The sequence below is a fragment of the Platalea leucorodia genome (assembly GCF_965183815.1).
Source record: "Platalea leucorodia genome assembly, chromosome: 4".
Taxonomy (NCBI): domain Eukaryota; kingdom Metazoa; phylum Chordata; class Aves; order Pelecaniformes; family Threskiornithidae; genus Platalea; species Platalea leucorodia.
The window spans coordinates 58,216,907-58,230,897 of NC_138826.1; the positions used below are offsets into that span (position 1 = coordinate 58,216,907).

Below are 13,991 nucleotides of genomic sequence, written 5' to 3' on the forward strand. Positions count from 1 at the left end.
TCCAGCAGTGGTCTGATACATGATGGTTAAGAAGTCCTTATGTAGTCACCCATTTAAGTTAGCTAAACAGCAATGCACATAGAGAAAAAAGAGTTCTGCACCGAGTAAAACAAGCACAGTTAAGCTTGTGTTTCAAGGAATATTTTAACATTAAAAGCAGCTAAAACATTTAGATTTAATCATCAACTGGACTCTTTGGGTCCCAGCCTCTCCCATTGCCTTGTTCTGGTACTGCCTTTCTCCTCTTCTGAAAGAAGGGTGAAAGTACAGGTTCAGCAGAGATTGAATTATCCCCATTCCATTTTCCTTTAAAAATTAAAAATGGAAGTTAAAAATCCAACATGGCTGAGCCGCTTGGCAGATCTGGAACAGCATTTTCATCCCATGCAGCTTTTCTTGGCCTCAGTGCATGAAAGATTTGATTTGCTACTTTCATGCTCCACTTCAAGAGCTTGCAACCTTTTCTTTGTAGAAATAGCTCCTCTCAAAGAGGGTGAAAGCCATGAGCAGCACGGCCATGAAGAATCACAGTAGGGGGAAGAGGAAGAAAGGAAGGAGACGAATTAAAAGCACTAGAGGTGACGCAGGGAAGACAAGGAAAACCACTTCCTGTCATTTGTAAGCAATTTAAAGGGGGATCAACATTTCATTTAGGTCTAGAATAGAAAGCATATAAATACAATAATAAACCAATGGGGTCTTTAATTTGCAGAAGAAAGAGACTCTCTCTGGAATAAAACTGCATTAGCAAACTGACCACAGAAAGCCCACTTGTTAGTAAGATGTTCTGGCTGCAAGAAGCCTATGATCTTTCTAGCTCTGAACTCCAAATGTAAGGGCACAGGAGAGGGAATGCTGCTCTTAGCCTGTGGCAGCTGGATAATGGCCATAACTGAGTTGGTTCCCAGTGCCTATGGCTCAGGATTTGTCTTTGCAATAAGACCACAGGAGGATGAAGTAGTTTATCCTACTCTCTGTATCCACACAGAACACTCCTACACAGCAAGGAGAACAACCGCTTTTAAAAGCCTCTTTAAAATGCCTTTTTAAAACCACCAGTTGCTCAGAAAACTAAAAAAAGGAAAGAAAAAAATACCCTAAGCAAAAAAATCCCACCAAATGGTACCCATTAAATAAGTCAAATGAAAACAGATATGTATTTCCTGTCCTTAGACACTTATCACATAGATCATCTGTTAAGAAAGCTGACAATCTCTTCCAATATCCTTTTAAGTATATCCACCGCCTCACTGCATATCACAGTGGTTTCCTACAGCGAGCAAGTATACCAGATATGGGCTGCACCCATAAGGATCACCTTAAGTATTCACCAGCACGGATACATGAAACATCCCCAGTAATCTGGAAATAGTCATATCAACAACTAATAGCAGTATTTTATAGATCTTCATCATATTTTCTTTACAGTTATGTTAATGATACTTCCTAGATTGTACTTCTACAGCTGTTTTGCTTGCCTCAGAAATAGAAGGTTTGCTGGAGTGGGCCTGAGTAGCCATTACAGACTGACAGTAGAGTAGGCTAAAAATGCAGGTTCAGCTTGGCTATGTTAACGGGCTAATGACCACGCTGTGAGCAAACTGACAGCAGGATCATTTATGAAATGATTCAACATAGTCACTCTAACTGCCATTGACTTTTCATGAGAAATAAGAAAGAGAGTGCAAGTTAGATAAATGCCATTTCTGCCCATGAAAAATACACTCTTCTGACTACAGTGTTCATCTCACCATTCTCTCAATCATCATGCACTGAGTTCGTTCACCGTAACTCAGCTGGCACATCACTGTCTTTTCCTTAGTTATCTAAGCAACCTCCTCCTCCTCCGCTGCCTAGGGCGTCAAACAAATTTCACACAGAAAGTAAACCACAGGCAGACACATGAATTCATGCACCCTCCACTGGGAGCGTGAAGCCTGACCCTCACTCTCCCACTGTTACAGCTCTTCCTAGCTACTCATCACAAGCAAAATCAATTTGGGAGCTCTTCAGAGCTTATCTTCCACTTGCCTACATCTTTTGACATTCTTTAAACGAAGAGTAAACAAATAATAAAAAGTATGACTCCAAGATTTCAGCTCTGTATATCAGACAGATGCAAATCTGATGATCCACGCTGGCCTGCGTTGTTTCTCCACCCTTGGAGAACAGCTTTGCTGCCCAGCATGCATACACACCCCACAACTAAATTAAACTAACCTTATATCCATTTGTCACCATAACTGTTCAAAGTCTTTGCAGGCAAGTCGCTCTCTACAGTTAGCTGTTCCAGCTATCTCAGGCAACGAGAGCACAGCACAGCATGATCTCAAAGAGGTATGCCAAGCCTTCTGATATGCGAAAACTCTTATTAAATATTCAGATGAAAAGATGATGACTTGGAAACCATCCTACATCTTGTTACCAAAGATAACGCACTCTTGGTCTAAACGTCAACTAAAAGAAAAAAAAAAATTGCAGAGTGTTGGCTGCTGCTCCTGTTACCTTCTCTATGTTTCTGACATGAGAAAAAGCAGTGTAACCTCTGTGCGTTATTGGTAAGTTGTTCTAGTAAAGCATTAGCGCTGAGTCTATCATGCTTCCCATGCAGCACAACTCAAGCACAGGAGACTGAGCATCTGATCTATGTGAGAGGGCACTTCCCACCACACTCAGTAGGGATGACGAGTAACAACAGATGTTCTGCACTGTTGAGTGGGTAGGACAGATTTTTTTCAGGACTGAAATCCCAAACCCGCTGAAGTCAACAAGAAATCTCCTGATTATTTGAGTAAGTCTAAAACATTACTCTCAGACTGAATGGGGGGACTCTACAGCCTAGAACAGAAAATAACTCTGCTGGATTGGGAATATAGGAAATGAGGCCATCTGCCTCAGAACTTCTTCAGAGAGATTCAGCACCCTCTCTATTTTATGTCAAGCACAGAGTTTAAATAAAGTTATAAACCAGTAAGAAACTTGGCAATAGCTAGGGTGATTACGGGGCTGAAACCATTTCATACAATCCAGCTTCAACTGGTTTCCACTTAAAACCACAAATCAGTTCAAACCTTATCTGAGGCACTTTGGGTTTAGAGTTTCTTGCCCAGTACTACTACATTATTATTTATTGTCTGAATTATGACAACACTGAAATTTCCTGATCAAGCTCAGGGGCTTGCTACAGTAGGCATTTTATAAAGATAGGGGAAGATCGGGTCCCTGTTCTAAACAGTGTGTATTCTGATTAAAGACAAACTTAATGATTTATAGCACTACCTGCCCTCAGTGACTCGTAAGCTAAATCTGATGAATCTAAATTCTTTTTCATTTTTCACATGGGTGGAAAAAAAAGTGCCTAATTTAAGCTGGATCACACTACTCCATTCTATAGGAGGCAGGGAGAAAGAACAGCTGTGGATCCGAGCTTTGACTCCACCTCACGGGTGTCAGAAATACATGAAAAATTTCCAAACAGAACAAAATCCTTTAAGGCCAGATTTTTAACTTAGGAAGCCCAGATCTGCCTCTTCTTTCCCCCATGATTCACTTAAATGCCAGTCTGTCTTCCCTTTCTGCTGCCTGCGAAAACACCTTGCATTCATAGCACTGCCCTCCCGACATGCACCTCAATTAGATGCAACTGTACCTATTCAGCAAGGTCTTTCCCACACAACTTTGTTATCTAGAAGCCTTTACATCTATCACAGATTGATTTTTCCCTGTGGTCCACCCCAAGAAATGAGATCATTCGTCCTGTATCAAACTGCTTCACCTCCACTTGCAATCTAAACTACTTCTAAAACCTTCACCCTTCATTACCTAACACCACAGCAGTTAAAGTGACATCTGTTGACTTGTGTATCTCCAAATTGATGGCAGATGGAGGACATCAGTAAAACGTCCTTGATGACAAATTTCATTGCCAGATTCAGTCTATAGAAGCTGCATTTGTTGGCCTTCTGTGCTCTTAGAAAGCCGTTCTATTTACCCAGGCTCTTCCTGAAAGGATGGGTGGAGTGAGGATAGACTCTGTTATAATACTCACTGGGGAGTGCTCTTTGTGTCACTGTTGATATTTGGTCCCCTTTTATTTATGATTACATGTGTTTTTAATTTTTTTATTGTTCATTTAATTTGTGTTATGATAGGCACACTTCAAAATGTGGATACAAACAACTGATCAATCTTCACCTCAAAAAAAACAGAACAAATGCACATGCTTCCAGAGGATTATGCCTCTGTCAAGCTTTGCGTGTCAAATGTCAGCTGTATTTCAATCAAGTCATATCTAAAAATGTGGTGAATGGTGGGGGGCAGTTGTGGGGAAAACTGTTTCTTCTAATCATTCCTCCATAATTCAGCAAGAGCTGCCAGCATACTGCTCAGACCTGCTCAAGAAGATTCATTTTTTTGTGAGGGAACGATCAGAATTTCAGTCCAAAACGCTCATGTTTCAAAAAGAAGTAGTGAGTGAAAACAGGGGATTATGCTGGAGACATGCAGACATGCCACCACAGTTCTCAGTCCAATGTTGTGCATGAATGCTGTTATTAACACCCATATTTTTCACATATTTCTCAATTTGACATGCACCATTTTTTTTCAAATTTAATGTATGAGAGACAAGTGGATAAAATTAACCAATGGCTGGAAATTAAACCCAGACAAATTAAAACTGGAAATGAAGCACATGTTTTTAACAGTGAGGGTGATTAAATACACAAGAAATGATGGAACATCCATCTCTTGCATCTCCACAGTAAGATGGATGACTTTTTGGAAGTTATACTACAGTAAAATACGAATTCTTGGGCTCATTATAGACGCAACCTAGTGAAATTCCATTCTCTCTTAGGTATGAGAAGTTAGACTAGATTATATGGTGGCACCTGCTGGACTTAAACACTACAGTCTTCCATTTACAGAAGGTACATACCTTCTCATTCTGCTTACAATTTATCTCTGTCTCACAAATATTTTTTACTCTTTTCACCCACGCGTTCTCCAGAGCTACACAGCCTATACTCCTGAGCAGCCAAATTACCCAGATGTCCACATAGTTCTCTGGGAAAAATAAAGAGACTGACACACCTTTCAATGTATTCCCTTCTCATTTACATTGTTTTCATACTGTGTGCTTTTAATATCCTTTCTTATTTTTCATAGCTCCAAAGAGTTCAAGGATCATTATTTTTCTGCTGGGTAACCACTTATTCAATGGGTTAGCAGAAGAACGTTCTTTCTGACAGATCTGGCATCCTTAATTTCCTACCACACCTTTAGGAACCTTTCTCCTACTTTAAACCTTGATCTAAAATACCTAAAAGATAAAACAGTGTGCATTTTAACAACTAATTTTTTGTTTCAGCTGAGCAAAATCTTTACATTATTAACATTGGTTAAGGATCTGGCTATGAGATTGTTATTTTGCTTGCATGACTAAACAGTTCAGTATGGGAAAGAAAAGGTCTTCTGAGAGGTCCAGCTTGTGCACATTCTTCTTTATGCTTTCTTTCCTTTTGATGTTTTTGGCATTTAGGATTTTTCACAGGTAAGGAAAAAGTAGGTACACTCATCCCTTTAACAGTTTGATTCTAAAAAACTAAGGTGCAAGCAATCCACATGGAAGAATTAAGTATAAAAAATGATATGCAAGCCAATAACCACAAAGGAAAATGACTCCATACTGACAACAAAAATACTTGGTGACTACCAAGTAATTCATGCCTAAAGTAGCCAGAGATTTTATTTCATTGCTGAAGATGGCACTGAAGCCTCTCGGACAGATCCTGGCTTCCCAAATTACTGGTTTCTGTTGAAAATGTAAGTTTCAGTTGCGTAGACGCCCAGGATTTCAAATGCCTTGTCTCATTTCTTGCAGTTTTCTGCTCATAACAACACTATTACTTTGGTTTTAGATTCAAGCCCTAAAACCTGGGCCTCGTAGTTAGAGCCAGTCTGTAACATCACTGCATCATTCTGCACAAAGGCAGAATGACTCATGCACACGTCTATTTTTTTTTCCTCATGGCTGAAAACTGATGATCTGTTTCATAATATGAAATGCAAGCAGATTCTCCAACCACATTCAAATAACTCTGGTAAATCGCCTTTGAGTACCTCAGCATAAATCGCATGCAGGGCCGCTAACATGAAGGGTAAAAACCTTCAGCTACTGAAACAATGTCAAATTTGCCTCCGACATATATTATATTTAGATAAAAGCGCTTGTTGGAAATGTCCCAGGAAAAAGCATGTAATTCTCTCAATATGTGAAGTCTGTAATGCTCTGCAGTTTTACTTCATCCACAGCAGACTTGACGTTGACCTGTCAGTGAGCAGTGCAGTATATTTAATCTGTTTTAATTTAGAAGTTTCACATGAAAAGAAAAAAAAAAAGCAACTGGGCAGAAAACAATAATTGGCCAAGTGTCTTCTAGCTGATAACTATTACTTTTTTACTGCTTTCCCTGAAGCTTAGTGGAATTCACCCAGAAATCTGTTTCCCTGGAAGATGACAAACATGCAAAATACTGTACAAAACAAGCTTACTTTTTCAAACTTAAAAAAGCGGGAGCAAAACCCAATTGCTGTGCATACCACTGTGGTTGATGTGGTATTTGTTGACTCTGCAGCAAATTGCTTTCTGCTTGCTGCCACCACCTCTAGTTTGTAGTGCTTTATTGCATGTAAAATCCAAAATAATTTATGCCACAGCCTTACCCAGTAATATTTCAGGCACATGACTTGAGAATAATGGGCATTTTGCCTAGCTGAGGCATAAGTAAAGACTTACAGGATTCGCCCCAGAATATACAATCCACAATTGCTACAAAGCCAAATCATAAATTTTCTTTCTTGTGGTTTTGGGCCCCTGTATTCAGTATGGCTTTCAAGGCACTTTCATACCTCAAATTGCTAGCTTACTGAATGTATACAACGTTAAGACCTTAACTCCTCCTCTTTTATATTTCATTGCAAATAAAACTCCAATTGTCATGATTGAGATATTTACTCAAGACAGAAGGAATTAAAAATGAAGAGAGACACGAGCATTTGTAACTTTAAAACGTTCCCCTGCATATTGAGAATTGTGGTCTTTCTAGAAAATACACAAAAGATTTGAGGAATGAAAGCTACATTTTCTTACAGGCACCTTTAGGCAAACTGATGTCTCCGATGTGTCATGCTCAAGCTACAAAGTTCTGTATTTCCTCCATACATCTTTTTAATTAACAAAAAATTCATGTCATCATCTATGATATCTATCAGAGATCATTTAATGAAGGCAAGGGAGGGAAGGAAGGCATGAGGAGGATTTTTGTTATTGGGCCATTTTCTCATCCTAAATAGTCACGTTGTCAAACTATGACCCTGAGGTCTGTGTAGGCAGGGATGGATGTCCCATCAGATAGGCTGTGGGGAATCTGGAGCAAAAGCACACAAGGAAATCTGCAGCCTTATGGGGAGGAACATGAACAAGAGCACAGGACCATTTTTAATGGCCCAACAACAATTTTTCTCTATATATATTTTCTATATGCATACATGTATAAAATATATATTTTTTTTCTATATGCATACAAGTATAAAATATATATATTTTTTTCTCAGAAATGAACACGAGAAACTGTTTTTCTTTGTATTTAAAAATATTCATATCACATGCAATATATTTTTCCCACCAGAGGCTGGAGTGGAAATTGTGTTGTCATTAGGAAGTGGAGTCTTTTCTTTTATTTAAGTCCAATAGTAATAATCCATTTCAAGAGGATTCCCAATTACTATTGTTCAGTTTCCCTATACCTATAGCAATGGTCTGTTTTTGCCAAGTTTTACGATGTAACCACCTCCCTTTCAATGCAAGAGAGTGCTATTATTGAACAAAGCTGTAGCTCCTCCAGCTTGGACTCCCAAAATACAACTCAATCAAAGTTGCAGATTAAGCAGAACAGGGTCTGTCTTAGCCCTGTACCTAGAGGATACACTTTGAGGGGCTAAACTAATGAATAAAGAGGGGGTAAAATGCTTATTTTTTAGACTGATATAAGTACTTTCCAGCTGAATTGTACTTTTGGGTTTCTTACCCTTGGGATTAGGGTGCAATAGCAACTTCAATGTTTTTTATGCCAGTCTTTTTCCAGCATCCCAGTGTTTCTTCCTAACAGTTCAATTCTGAGGGCAGCAATGGCATAAAGCAGAACTTCCAGACAAGCCCTGCAACTGTAAGCTCACCTCAGCTAGGTGAGCTAAAAATCAGATTTAGCACTCATGGTGCTCAGAGTACAGGCTACCTCCACCCTAACATAGCTACAGCAGTGACGGAAACAAGGGATATTTTAGCAAGGTTTTGCTATAGAGACAAAGGCAAGGAGACTGGATGGAAGGAGGATTGGCTTTCACTCTTCTCTGCTCATGGTCCAGTTTAGCCCTGTAACTGCAGCAGGTAATGCTTTCTTAAGAAAAAAGTTTAAACTTTTTTTAAAAAACAGATTATTTCTGGTGTTATTTTTTTTATTCCAAAACAGTATGCTGCATCCTCCCAAACTAGCAAACAAGAACAAAGCTACAATTTCAGGAAAGCACAAACTGAATTATTATAAATTATGTATGTACCGCTGACCTGGAAACCCAGCCTCTGGCCTATCAGTTTCATCTACTTCTCTACTTTCACCCTGGTTATCTGCTTTGCAGGCTTGTTTAATGCAGCACACTAGGAAATAGAGAGCCTCAAACTGATGCTTGCGTTTCATTCCTTCCACAAAGATTAAGAGGATTGCTGCATTTTAAGAGGACTGTAATTTCAATGGAAGCGCAGGACCATGACGGTAAGTCTCGTACATGGGAAGCTTCTTTAGTTTCAACTTGTACATACTCCATTGAATATCACGTAAGGACAAACGCTAAAAAAGTTAACTCAGAGAATCACTGGATTCATTAACATCCAAACCAATCTCATCACACACTCTCTAATCCTCCATCACTGTACCCAACCTACTCACAATCAACTTCCAGCAGATACCCGCTCACCATCCATCCTGCCAAGACAAGATGTGAAATTTGAGATGAAACATGGCTTTGGTTTTCTAAGATGACAAATCTTCTCTATGAGCAGAATCCCCTTTTGCATTCATGCTTTTTCTTCACTTGCCTGTCAGGTTTTGCAGGGTGTGATAAGGAACCAGGGCTCTACCATGGGTGAATCCTGAAGGGAAGAACGTTCCCGGCATCACATTGATCGATATCAGGGACAACACCCACCTATACTGCTGGACCCATCTTGAAAGGAGATATTTCATCTGTTACTGAAATACAGCCACACCTAGAGTTGATCAGCATGTAGGCTACAGCTATGGCTCTGTAACTGTAACATCAGTCGCTGATTTAAGACTGAAATTGATAATGGATTTGGACAAGACTGGGACAGAGAACCGGTGGGGCAGGAAGGTGGAAGCAGGGATCAAACAAGGACTGGCCTGTAGGAAGGGGCCTGAAATAAGAGATCTCCCTGAGCTGGGAAAAGGGAGAGACAGACAGCAGCAATGGATGAAGAGCCTCTGTCCCTGCAGGGCACGAGATTGGGAATGGAGAAATACCTGGAGGACAGGGAAAAGGGAAAGAGATCTGTCGGGATGCGAAAGCACCAGCACTGGATATGTGACTCTGCCGTTAACATCCAGCATTAGGCCAGGTTCACACAGCTCTCCAGGGCCTGGAAAGCCAAAATCCACCATGACTGACAGAATGGAAACTGTAAGACAGTGGGTCATGATTACCCAGACTACACATGACTTGGTAACTTCTTCAGCCTTGCCTGAAATGTTATGTGATCTGAAATGCCTACAAAGGGTCAGAACACGCTGTTTTTCTTGCTCAATTCATAAAAAATATGGATGTTAGCATTAGCCTGGACTCTGTGAAGTGTCAAAACCCCTCTATATTTCCCAGGGGATTAGAGATTGTAACTAAATGACTATTGCTCAGGGCCAGACAGGTCCCTGAAGATGTCTGCTGGAGCTTTCAGAAATACAGCAAAGACTGTGTTGCAGGAATAAAGTACAAGGCATGTATTTGAACACAGGGAGCCTGGAAAAATAATTTTACCAGATAATCATTCAGATAATCGTAGAATAATCTTTTTTTCATCCACTCTTCCCGACACAAAGTATGCAAGAGGAGGACACAGCCTTAACATAACGCAACAGACTAAATATTGAAATACACCCTGCAAACGGGAAAGCATCTGAAATGTAACAGCAGAACAAGCAGAACAGAGCAGACTGTGAAGCCTTATGCTAACTGAAATAAACCACTTTAGGGGGGATACGGCATTACAAATACATTCAGTGCTACAACATATGGCGACTGGGAAAAAAATTAATGAAAATCAGATGTCTTAAAGTATTCTAGTACCGATTCCCCATGCACACAACTCACGTATGCTGTGCAGGTGTGGATTTGGTTTCAAGAGAAATTCATGGCTGTTCATTTTTAACATGGACAAGCATCTGTCTCTTTCTCAGGTGTTTAAGAAACCTACTGTCAACAGCCAAGGTGATTAGGAGACATTTTCAGTGAGACAGCAGAGGAATTACAAGTGCAGATCCTGTCATTTGCTAACAGGATTAGGGGCAGATACATTCCATGCATCTCTCCAAAAGCTAATCCTGATATGTCTTTCACCTTCATGAAAGGTAAAAAACCCTTCCATAAAACAGGCCTGTACAGATATGAAAGGTCACGTACAGCACTTTGAACAGCACGCTAACGTTACAATCATTTGCAGACATCGTATAACAGCACTGCGCAATTTAAACAGCTGGAAGTTTGAAATGCAGCCATTGCAACTACACCCGAATAAACACAATAAAATATTCTGGCTTTATCCTTTCAGTTAGCTTTCCCTTAGATGTGCCTGTTCCCCTTACATTGCTCCACTGTGATCCTTATTCCAGGAGAAGTTACTCATAAGAAACTACGAAACAACTCAGTGTAAACTATCGGAGAAAGCGTGTGGAAAGCTGAGTACATGAGAGCTGATTAATCACACTGGAAATACAAATCTAAAAGCCACAGTTCTTTAAAAAGGGTAAAAAAAAAAAAAAAAAAAAACCAACCCAACACTTTTCATGGAACTCTAAAGTTCAACAAAAGCCTCTCTCATTTCAAATGTTCACTAACAAACTATCTGCAAGTCATGAGTTACTCACAGAAAATACCCAGATAAAAATGAGGAAATGGAAGAAGAAAATAATTTGCTTGGCCTAGAAGCGCCCATGGTCTGTGGACTTCCAATGGGATATAAACAGCTGTTAGAGGCTTAAGGCACCTAACACAAAGAAACTGCCCTGTGGAGGTACTGTGCCTGAGTAAGAGGCTTTTCTGCAATACACAGCATGTTTCCAAATCACAGCAGTTATTATGGTGTGCTTTTTTTTTTTATTAAATTTCAATTTCATTCTGGAATAGCAGTTCCACATTGGGAACCAGTCTGTAATAGCTGTTGCAAAACACTTTAGCATCCCCAACACAGATGAGCTCTGCATGGACACAGGGAGCTGAGTGGTAGTGCCAGCTGTATGTTCACAAGTTATTGATCAGGTCCTGTTGGTTCTTTGGCAAATCTTCCACTGCCAAACAGCCATCCTCTGACCTAACTGGTCAGCGTCCCCCCCAGCCCCTGCTGTGCTTGGTGTTCATCAGATAAAAACCCTGGCCCCAAACTTTCAGTCCTTGTTCCAGCTCCAGCCTGTCCAACAGGTAAAATACTTTCACACTCCTCTTGCATTGGCACCTGGGTTGCAGGAGAGGGTGAGCAGCACTAGCCTGGGCTGGACCTATGAGCTCTGGGTTGCTTCCAGATAGCGACGAGTGTGCCCTTGTTGGAGAGCATGGCATTACTTTGTGTTGTGATTGTCCTTGCCTCTGCACACCACGACCAAAGCACTGGTCCACAAAGCATCGGTTTGATGCCACACAACATATACTTTCTTTTATCTGCGTTTCATCATACTGCTAAAAGAAATGGCAGGTGGGTTCCAGGGCAGCAAAGGTGAAGGAGCAAAGCAGATAGGACTATAGAAGAGAGAAGTGTGACCAACAGTAGAAGGAAAGTGAAAGAAGGTGGGCAACAAGGTGGGGAGGACAGCGAAGGGCTGCCGTGGTAAGAAAGCTATACGGCTAACGGGAACAGACTGCAAGTGCAGGCAAGAGGAGTCTAATTCCAAATGTGAGAGGAGAGAAGAGATGATAAGTTTCCATCACCGAGAAGCAAAGCCTTTTTACAGATTCAACTAACATTTTTAAAGAAAAGGTAATAAAAAAAAATCATCATTAAACACACATACACAAATGTTTAAGCCAAGGCTTCTGGTATAATCCATTACATTCCAGGAGTGAATGTAGACCAATGGCTATTTTCCCCTCGTTGTTATATTAGTACTTGGCACTTGCTAACTTCTTTCCATCAAAAGATCTCAACGTGCTTTACAAATGTTAATGAATCCTTGCAACCCCTTCTGACTTCTGCGTGGTGGGTATTATTACCACTGTAATGCCAGTTTATGGAATGGAAAAACAGAGACATAGACAAACATATTTCTTTTAAGCCTAAACCATGCAGCAGATAAGATTCTCGCTTTGGCTGCACTACTTCACAGCTGCTTCAAAACCTGCTGAAGCTACCAGGAGCTTTTCCAGTAACTTCCAAAGGAAAACGTTGCAGGTATGTGGACTCCTCCCTCCGAGGCCCATCTCTAATAGCTGCACCATGGTGACTTCCATCACAGTGCCTGAAAGTGTGTGAAAGCCACTGGCAGAATTGATTATCCTGGGACCTTTTTTTGCTGGCATACAGAACAAAGAGACATCCTCCCCCGAGCTCTCTCTGTGCAAGTGATAGCCTGCCTCTCCTCTGCGTAATGCCTTCTGTTGCTAGGTATTTCCAAATCAGTAGTTTACATTTTAAAAAGACCTGTGCCTGCTGGGAAATGGGAAAGGAAGGGAGAAAAGCTGGTTTAGCCCAGAGGATCTTGTGGCCATGTCACTGTGAAAGCCCCTCAGGCTTTGCACAGGGGTCAGCATGCCTCAACACAGCCCATCACCTTTTTGAAGCACTGGATTGTGAACTGAGATACACTTAAGTGCCTGAAAAGTATGGAAAATGGGGTGGAGGGTCCCCATCCTACCATTGGGAAACAAGGCGTTAGCTTGCTGCCAAACCCTTCTGCTTCTCAAGCTTCAACAGGTGCAGAAAGCCAACTTGGTGAGGTAGGACTCCCAAAAGGTGGTTAAGTGAGAAAACGCCAGCTCTACACCAGAGAGATTTTAGTCCTACAGAAACTGTAGAAGGCATCACATGGTAAGGTTTCTGTGCACCACGGCTCTCACTGCACTCTTGTCCCACAGTGTAGATAGCACTGGCCTGAATCATAGAATCATTTAGATTGGAAAAGACCTTTAAGATCACCAAGTCCAACCGTTAACCTAGCAGTCAGTCAACCCTTCCAACACTGGCTCTTGCAGGACTTTGTCTTGATTCAAAGTCAAAATGTTTCCTGTCTCACCTGCACTGCAAGACAGAAGAGTGTTTTAGGAAGCCACTGAGACTCCTATAACAAGGCATTTCCACAGCAGACAGATCCTTAGAAATAATACCACCAGAGAATAGACCTTAGACTTGATCCAAACACACCGCGGTTCATAAAAGTATCCTCTTCCCAGCCATCCGTAGTAACTATTCACATATGCACACCAAGCCCATTGCAAGGGAGATACAATTCAATTTACCCTTTTATGAAAGTTCTCACTGAATTTAAGTCATGCATCCTGAAAGGCAGTGGGAGGGGCCAAAAACCAAGCACTGGATAGCAAATCTATGTTTAATATACTTTTGTGAAAATATAACGTTTGGCAAGCAAGGGTTTGGCAATGCAAATTGCAGAATATTTGGCACAATAAAGAATTAGGACAAGCACAAAAGAATTTGA

General features: G+C 40.8%; 1 protein-coding gene across 9 annotated transcripts in view; it reads right to left on the bottom strand.

The window, feature by feature from the left end:
• CALD1 (caldesmon 1) overlaps window positions 1-13,991 on the bottom strand; it is a 248,553-nt gene that overhangs the window by 32,154 nt on the left and 202,408 nt on the right. The gene's annotated exons all lie outside the window — the stretch shown is intronic.